Source organism: Parasteatoda tepidariorum, chromosome 2 (genome assembly GCF_982258835.1).
Source record: "Parasteatoda tepidariorum strain Cologne lab strain chromosome 2, Ptep-v5.0, whole genome shotgun sequence".
Classification (NCBI taxonomy): Eukaryota; Metazoa; Arthropoda; class Arachnida; order Araneae; family Theridiidae; genus Parasteatoda; species Parasteatoda tepidariorum.
Genome location: NC_141756.1, coordinates 86,893,688 through 86,903,295, shown reverse-complemented (window position 1 = coordinate 86,903,295; position 9,608 = coordinate 86,893,688).

Genomic DNA, 9,608 nt, shown 5'->3' with positions numbered 1-9,608 from the left:
CCTTAATGATACATTTACTTTTTGTCTATTTCTCTATATCTTGAGAACTTTTTAAGTGAATTAAAAATTTTTTGCCCTCAATTATAAAATTCGTTTATCCAAAGATCATTTCATGTAAAAAATAACTTTTAGTAGATAATTATTATTTTATTTAATAGTTGTAAAAAGTTTGAATTTTAAGGTATACATTTCTTACACCATTTTAATGTATGTAATTTTACATGGAAAAATACAAAATTTGAGCAAAATCTGTTGAATATGTCCTGAGAAATGGACCCTGCTATTTTAAATATAAGTATTCTTTAAAGTTGCATTTTTCAGCAAAAATTAAGTTAAAGTTGCATATAAATTTTTTTTGACCATTTAATAAAAAAAATAAAATAAATATTTGCTGAAATATTTTATTTTTTGCATGGAATTATCTTTGGATAAACAAATTTTATTATTGTGTGTAAAATTTTTTCAATTGGCTTAAAAAGTTCTAGTGATTTGGAAAACTCTGCAAAAAATAATTTATCGTTAAGGGTTCCAAACTTTGGATTGCTTTCCTGACCAAATTTCCCAGATTGCAGCTACTCTTTATATTTTGGAGGCCAGAAATCCAAGTCTGTTGAAAAAAAAGGTATGTTTATTCAGAGAAATTAAGTTTTTTTAAAATTTCGTTACATAAATTTAGTCTGATCTAATTAGCATACTTGAGGTCACCCCCTCGAACCATTGAGAATGAGTCCTAGAATGTGAAGATCCTATCATTAGATCAAAAGTTATTCAGGGTAGTCCGTTTTTTTCCCCTCTTTCAGCTCACTGTACAGATGTTAAAAGTAAAAGACTGACAAATATTGAGAACTTGAGAGAAAAGACTGACATTTTCACTTAACTTAAAGCTTGTGTCTAATTATTAACTAAGATTTTAAATTGTGAAAATAATTTAGCAGTAGACATATTTATAAATTCAGGAATACCTGTGAAATATCATTCACTACCAGCACAAATGTTATCGTCACAAGAACTAAACTAAGATTATCTCTAAGATCGTCAACTTCGTGAAACTGGTTCGTTCCACGTCACCAGGCATGAAGCTGGTCGACAAAGAGCTGTACACAGTCCAAGCCTGGAAGAAAGCATCTTGAATGTTGTGGCTGATAGAACTATGTCAAGTATAAGAGCTATTGCTCATCACATAGGTGTGAGTCATCAGACCGTTTGTAGAGTGTTAAATGAAAATCCCTTACACCCCTTTCATTTTCAAGTACAAGTTTTGAATCTGGCGGACTATCCTCTCCACCTGAGCTTCTGCCAGTGGGTAGTACAGCAATGTGCGCTTTACAGCTGAGGGACGTTTCCACGTGAGGGTATCTTTAATGCGCGCAATTCCCATGAGCCTTCAACCGAGAATGTACATCTAACGCGACTATAAGCGTATCAACAGCGATTCTGTGTGAATCAGTCGGCTGGTACTGTCAATGACTTTTTGATCGGCCTATGGCAATCAAAAAGTTTAATGGCAAATGTTAACTTATTTCTCTGGAACGGATGTTACCAGAATTACTGTAGGATGTTCTGATCGTCATTCATAACAATACGTGGTTTCAGCATGATGGGGCTCCAGCCTACTTCAGCACTGGTGTGCACACTTACCTGATTGCCAGTTTTGGGGAGGGAGCGATTTATTGGGCGTGGTGGACCATCACCTCCTAGATAAGAGCAGGCCTCAGCACGGGTTACCACAAATATCCTTTAGTAGTCCAAACGTAATTACATATTTCGTATTTTCAACCATTGCGCAGCTTAATACTCCTAACGAAATGACATCTTTCTTATTTTTCATCTACTGCGCAGTTAACTTCGTTAGATCGGACTACTAAATTGATCCGTGCTGAGGCCTTCCTTCTTCTAGGAGGCGTTGGGTGGACCATTCCCTTGGCCACCTTGATATCCCGATTTATAGAGCCTGATTTCTTTTTTCTGGGGACATCTGAAAAATTTTGTTTATGGGACTCCACTTTACTCAGATGAGGATCTCGTTGCTTGAATATTCAAAGCTGCTGCTCTTGAAATACCTGGCATCTTTGAACGTGTACACCAATCGCTCCACCGACGCCGTCAAGCATGTATCGCTACTGGTGGACGCAATTTAGAACAGTTATTGTAAACATTACACTTGTCAACGACGCTTTCAATAAACACTTTGTCTTTTCTTTTGTCTCTTATCTTTTGTGTTTGTGCCTTATCGCGTCACTAGCGTCCATACATTAAATGTACAATAAATTATTATTACAATGTCCTGTACCTACCATTAAAGTTTATACCATGAATTCGGGATCATCCTCTATAACTAGTTTCTGGTAAGTTTCATTTCAAATTGTAAATAATTTCAATTATTAATAAAATAATTTTGCAATTAAGATTGTCTTTTATTGTTTTTAACTAAAAAATATTACATTATTGTATACTGTTAAAACTTTTTTGTACAGTTCGCCTGTTTTTTCCAAACCATTTTGAATGAATGTTTTTAATATTTTTTTATTTCTTATATTTTTAACTATCAAAAAAATTTTTTTTTTTTTTTCTTTTATTCTTGGGTATTAGGCTTTTAAAACTTCTGCGTGAAAAATTTAAAAATCCTTGCATAAGCTCACCTCTATTAGTGTTATAAGAGTAATTCCAAAAATATTAGCTGTTGTATAGTAAGTACATAAATGAGTTAAGTTTTTCACAAGTAGTTGCATAAAATAGTAATCGTATCCCAAAGTTTTAAATAAATTAAATCACTGATACTATTAGTTCCTATCAAACTGCCAAGAGCTATGTGGAATTCTGAAAAACGACAAAGAACGGAAAATACAAATATTAAACTAGGGTGGAAATATCAGAAATGTTTCTGACAAATTTTTTGGAGACTAACATTGCATATATTTGTCTAGAACTCAGGGTTGCTAGATTTTAGCCAGATCCACAAAAAGTCAGTTTTTTTGGTGTGGTTAAACTGGCTAAATAATAAAAAAAAATCCGGCTTTTATTAGAACTAATAGTTTTCAAAATCGGTAATAATATAAAAGTGATATAAAATTGCTTATTCATTACTACACTGATGTGATTGTATGTTAGGAACAATTTGAAGCATCTACTTTAATACTTTTAAAATAAATCGAAGCAACAGCTTTAACCTTGGAAGTGTTAAGAACAATAATTTTTAACTACTCAGAACTACAGTAGAAATAAATGTATTTAATGCAGCATAAAGTATGTGAGTCATACAAGATTAACTATAATTATTAATCGGTCAATTTTTTAAACAAAATATAACTTTTTCAAACAAATCCTTTATAGTTTTGTAAAAAATGCCTAATTTATCGAAGATTTAGTACAGTTTCAGAAAATAATTATTCTGAATCTATTTAAAGCACAATTAGGACGAATTAGAGCATGGTTGAAATAGGTTAAGAATGATTTCAGACAAAAATGGAGCAACAATTGCATTATTAAAATTAATAATTGGATATTAATTTTAAAAATGCTCACAAGAGAAAGTAAAATTAATATCCTTAGATATTTTAGTTATTTTATTGAATGGTCATTAAGGAAATTAATTTATATACAAGTATGTTAATTTAAGATATTAAATAGAACGGCTTTTTAAATAATAAGCAGCTGCTCTGACCTTTTTCATCAAATGCTAACTATTTTCAAAACCCTGCTGGCACCCCTAAAGGCTAATAGTATTGCATGCTTATATCTTTAAAAATAGGTGCTTACCTGTTACTTTCTTTACTGTTTAATCCCTGGATTATACAGTAACATCTTAAACTGTAAAAAATATAAACTGTTAATACAATTATTTCATTGTTAAATTTCCTTTTGGAAGGATATCGTAGAGTCAGTGCTCACCATAAGCAGTAATCGCACGAAAAATTTTACTGTCGATCTATAATTTTTTTAAAACTAGTGGTAGCTAATAAAAGAAATGTCCTTGTAATTAAAATGTTCGACAAATTTTTTATATCTCTGCCCGTGAATCAAATAAAGTTGGGTATGGTGCAATTCAAAAAATAACAATTACGAAAGAATAACACAAATTGGTTACATATAATTTGAATTATTTACTGATCAAAACTTTTGAGGAAATTTTGAGTTTGCAGTATTTATTTTTGGCAGAAATGTATGGGAAGAAGTGTTATAATCTCACCTCAGAACCACTTAAGATGACGCTATACGAAGGAGGAAATGCTTCATGACTGGGATATCTTGGTTGGTCGTGAGTTCGATCCTCACTGGCCGAAGACTCCCCAGATAATAAATGGTGAAGGGTGCACGTTAAATCTGCCGGGCCACAAAGTCTTCCATGTTCCCATAACAAATACCTCTGGGGCTACTGCATTGGAGATTGATCGTTCTCTGGTTCAGGTTAAAATTACGATTTGTGGATGAATGAATGGATATATTAATGGGTACGCCCTATAAGCGGACCGTGACGTGTATTTGGCTGATATCGTATTCTTGGCCATCTTCCTTGGAGCCACTGAAGCACAAGAAACGCACCCTCTTCATTTAATTCTCTTGGTTTTACCAAGCAGGCTTGCTGGTATTGGCATGTGGCATTAATTCATGATAAATTCTGTATGGTTTACTTTTTTCCTTACTTTAAAATTTAAACTATCTATAGAGGGGAAATATAATTAGCCATGAAAAGTTTCTCCCGGAGTATAGCGTCCTCTTAGTATAGTGTATTGTTCATTTGTCAGCTTCCTTTAAATTAATTTGTTTACCATTTTTGAATTATTTTAATTTTATATACTAAAGGCAATTAGAGCTTTCTTGACCCAAAGAAGTGACTCCGACTCGAACCCTGGATGGAATGGCTGGTTGATACGAATTTTCATCCTACTCGCACCGACCACTGTGCTCAGATAAAATATCCTCAATGGTAGACGGATAGCGGGATAGAATCCCTTCGCCGTCGGGCTAATCATTGGAAGTTTCGTGGTTCTTCTTGCCCAGGCTAACCAAGGGAGGTTTCCCTTGCCATGTAACGCATATATTCGGGTTGGTTTCATCAAAAAAGTCCCAATCCAGGAGTTCATTCTGGATTGGGTTCAAAATTACAAGGCTATGAAGTTGAACATAAGAAGTCGTAAACCCAAAATTGGGTCGGCTGTTCAACGACGGTAATAAAAAGTTATAAAAGGTCTTATTTAATTAGTCGCAGCAGTTAGCAGTGGTGGTCCACAGACCACTGATGGTACTTGAGAGAATTGTTAACGAATTATAATTTTTGTTTTGATAGCATAAGTCAAATTTTCTGTTTTTTCACAGACGTTGATTATTATTTGTGTGATTATTGATTATTATTACTTTCACTATAATTATTAAGTAAATTTTAATGAATCATTATCATTTTTCTTTCTCATGCTTGGTCACCTTGTTAAATCAAAATTTCATTGAAGATATACAGTGTAAGCCTATTTGAAAACTTGCTACCTTGATTTAATCGTTGTTGTTGTTGTCGTCTGCCATTTAGGTAGAGGGGGTGCCATCTATGGCCAAGAATTAGACTTCTACCACACACATACGCAACAACCCGTTTATAGGACAGACCCATTCATACATTCATCCACATATCGTTGGTTTGACCCGAACCAGAGAATTATCAAACTCCAATGCAGTACTCCTGGAGGTAGATTTGTTATGGGAACACCGCGGTCTTTGTGACCCGACCGCTTTAACGTGCACCAGTCACCATTTACTACACGGGGAGTCTTCGGCTGGCTGGCTCTACGAAGGCGTATTTCTACCAATCCAGGATTGGATTCAAAATTACAAGGCTGCGGAGTTGGAACATTTGTAGTTGTAAACTCAAAATTGGATCGTCTGTTCAACGACAGTTATAAAATAAAATAAAGTCAATTCAAAATGCACATTTTGTTATCTTAAAATTGATTTTTATGCTAATGCGCATTTATTGCATAAAAAAATACATCACCAAACATAAATATATAAATTGAATTGTGAGCTTTAAAATTAATGAGAAAATAGATTTTTGAGGGGAACATAAAGCTTATCGTTTTTAAAGAAGATTTGTTTTCAGCTAAAATATCTTAGACCATTGTTCTAATTCTTAATGACTGAAAAAAGTTTTTAATACTAAAAATAAAGAATTTTCATGGTTTTAAAAACTATTGGTATAATAAAGATAATCAATTTTTCCCATATGTTTATGTCGTAACCATTAAATGTGCCATTTTACTAATTGTTTAGTAACGTCTTTGTTCCTTTGAGGAATGTATGTTTTTAGTAGCCGCAATTTATTTTCTTTGTTTCTGATTCTATGAACTAAAATTTTCATAAATATTTTAGAAATGGTTGTTTGAAAAATAATTGTAAGTTTTAGAATAAATCTCCCCCCCCCCCCAATTTTTTTGCGCGAAGTTGTTACAAGACGCTTTCTAAGGTAAAACGATTTAAAAATAGAGCTCTTATATAATCAGATTCTCTAAAGCTTTAAGAGTTCTATAGTTTAGAACATTAAAAAATTGTCGAGAAAATGCATTTTTACGTAAATAATTTCTAACAAATGAATGAGGTTATCAAACTTTTTTTCCAGCTATTCAAATACTTAATTTCTACAACGTTATCCATTTCAAAACTCATTTATGCTTCAAATCTCAATGGATTTTGTCGTAGAATGGAGGTTAATGAATGTTAATCGATTAAATCACTCTTCATGAATTGTTATCAATTAGTTTAAAAACTTAGTATTTTGATTTTAAATCTTATTTTTAAATGAAGTACATGAGAGATTTTTCAACTTTTGATTTCACAGTTTTCATCGGCCGATTTTTAAAACATCCAATATTTACTATTGCATTGCATTGTTTGATAATAAATCTCGCATCTGAAAACTGTGTGGATTTCTTAGAAGGTCTTATTTTGAGCTGCGATGGCTCAGGGTATAGAGCGTTCGCCTTCCAATGAGGCGAACCGGGTTCGAATCCCAGTCGATACGAATTCCGCGTCCGGCTTGCACCGATCACAGTGCTGACGAGAAATATCCTCAGTGGTAGACGGATCATGGGTTAGAGTTCCCTTGCCGTCAAGCTAACCGTGGGAGGTTCTCGTGGTCTTACTTTCCATGTAACGCAAATGCAGGTTAGCTCCATCAAATGTCTCCCAATACTCGATCCAGGAGTTCCTTCTGGATTGGGTTCAAAATTACAAGGCTATGAAGTTGAACATAAGAAGTCGTAAACCCAAAATTGGGTCGGCTGTTCAACGACGGTAATAAAAAGTTATAAAAGGTCTTATTTAATTAGTCGCAGCAGTTAGCAGTGGTGGTCCACAGACCACTGATGGTACTTGAGAGAATTGTTAACGAATTATAATTTTTGTTTTGATAGCATAAGTCAAATTTTCTGTTTTTTCACAGACGTTGATTATTATTTGTGTGATTATTGATTATTATTACTTTCACTATAATTATTAAGTAAATTTTAATGAATCATTATCATTTTTCTTTCTCATGCTTGGTCACCTTGTTAAATCAAAATTTCATTGAAGATATACAGTGTAACCCTATTTGAAAACTTGCTACCTTGATTTAATCGTTGTTGTTGTTGTCGTCTGCCATTTAGGTAGAGGGGGTGCCATCTATGGCCAAGAATTCGACTTCTACCACACACATACACAACAACCCGTTTATAGGACGGACCCATTCATACATTCATCCACATATCGTTCGTTTGACCCGAACCAGAGAATTATCAAACTCCAATGCAGTACTCCTGGAGGTAGGATTTGTTATGGGAACACAGCGGTGTTTGTGACCTGTCCGATTTAGCGTGCACGAGTCACCATTTACTACATAGGGAATCTTCGGCCGGCTGGATTCGAACTCCAGTTCTCACAAACTGGAGACCAGTGTCCTACAAACAAGGCTACGCCGGTTCGCGTATAAGCAGACTATACCACGGATTGGAAACAGTTGGCGAAAATTTCTATTGGCGTTAAAGGAGCGTTCTCGACAATCGCCAAACAGCTGTGCGCTTATGTTTTTGTTTTGTTTTCGGTATCGCGTATCTATTATTCACCAAGTTAGATATGGATATGCATCTCGGCCCATCGATTTAATAAGTGTAATTTTTCAAAATCGCTGAAAGTCTTCAATTTTGTTCTTGAGGGAGACATCTAAAAACTGACCCTCACTTAAGAAACATTCTCTTCCTTTAAAAAATATATGGTGGAGGTTCGTGGGATAAAATATTTTCTTCTTGATGGTCCATGAGGATCAAATCATTGGCGACCGCTGGATTAGTAGGTAAACTCACTCTCATGTCCATATCAAGTCAACAGTTACTTACTTAAGAGTAAGCCTCTAGTATATTTTTGCTGCCAAACAGAGGGCACCACAAATAAAACACGATTGTAAAAACAATAGACTCATCAGCCTTTAAAACTATGTACCTCAAAATAAACAAAGATAGAGTCGAACCACTAATAAGAAAATGACCTTTAATTATGTCGAATTTTGACATTTTTTTTCCTGTCCTTTAGATGAAACTATGTGATTCTGCTTGAGGAAATAGTGTTTAATAGTGTATCAAAACCAAAATGGTTCATCACTTACTTTTTGTAGGTGAAAAGTCGCCAACCTTCTTGTGAACTCTCGGATATTTCGCTTCCTAATAAAGAGGTAGATACAGCTTTCGCCAGTAGTAGAAGTCGCCAAGGTGGCGATAGTTTGTAAGGAAAGACCGTTAGACAATGCCCACCTTCATCTATCAAACGGTGCCTCAAGATTAAATCAAGTTATCATGTTTCATATACTATTGAATTTATGTTCAATAATCGGTAGTTACGCCACAATACTCCCCCACCAGAATTTTATCAGGGATACAATGCGATGAACGGATACCACTAGTTGCTGTGTTTGTGAAAGACCGGGAGAGCTGGATCAAAGTCACCGGGTTTTGAGCTTCAGCCATGAGAGCTATATTAAGTTCATGGTTGTGTGTGTGGTCACTCCTGTGTTGCTATTAGCAGTCAAGTGTGTGCAGAAACCAGTTGTGTGTAAATGAGTCTGAGAAGCAACAACGTGAGGAGGACGATGACGCAGTCACAATTAGCAAGTAAACTCTTCAATGTGGACCATCCATCGAAGTAATCAAAATGTACTTCAAGATTGAATCAAGTTAGCATGTCTTATATATTATTGAATTGATGTTTAATAATCATTATGATAGTTACGCCACAAGTTCCACTGCCAATGAGAGCACCTTTCCTTTGCCTTTAAGTTATTATTGTGCTCTGTTAAAATACCTAAAGTCGCCGAGCTAAAATGCACATGTTTTAGAAAATAGTGAGTGATACACAAAAAACAAGTACAGATTCGTTATTTTCAGCCAAAAATATTCATACATATTTTCATCTAAAGAACATTTTTCATGTTTTTACACTGTTAGTGTATGTCAAATTCTATCGCCAGTCATTTTTACTTTATGTGATGGGACTCATACTATTGTTGGACCAGAGTTTTGTAATTTTTTTCTTTAAAAAGAGGAAGATAGAAAACTAATTTCAAGAATTATTTTTATTTTTGTTTCCCAAAGTTGTAA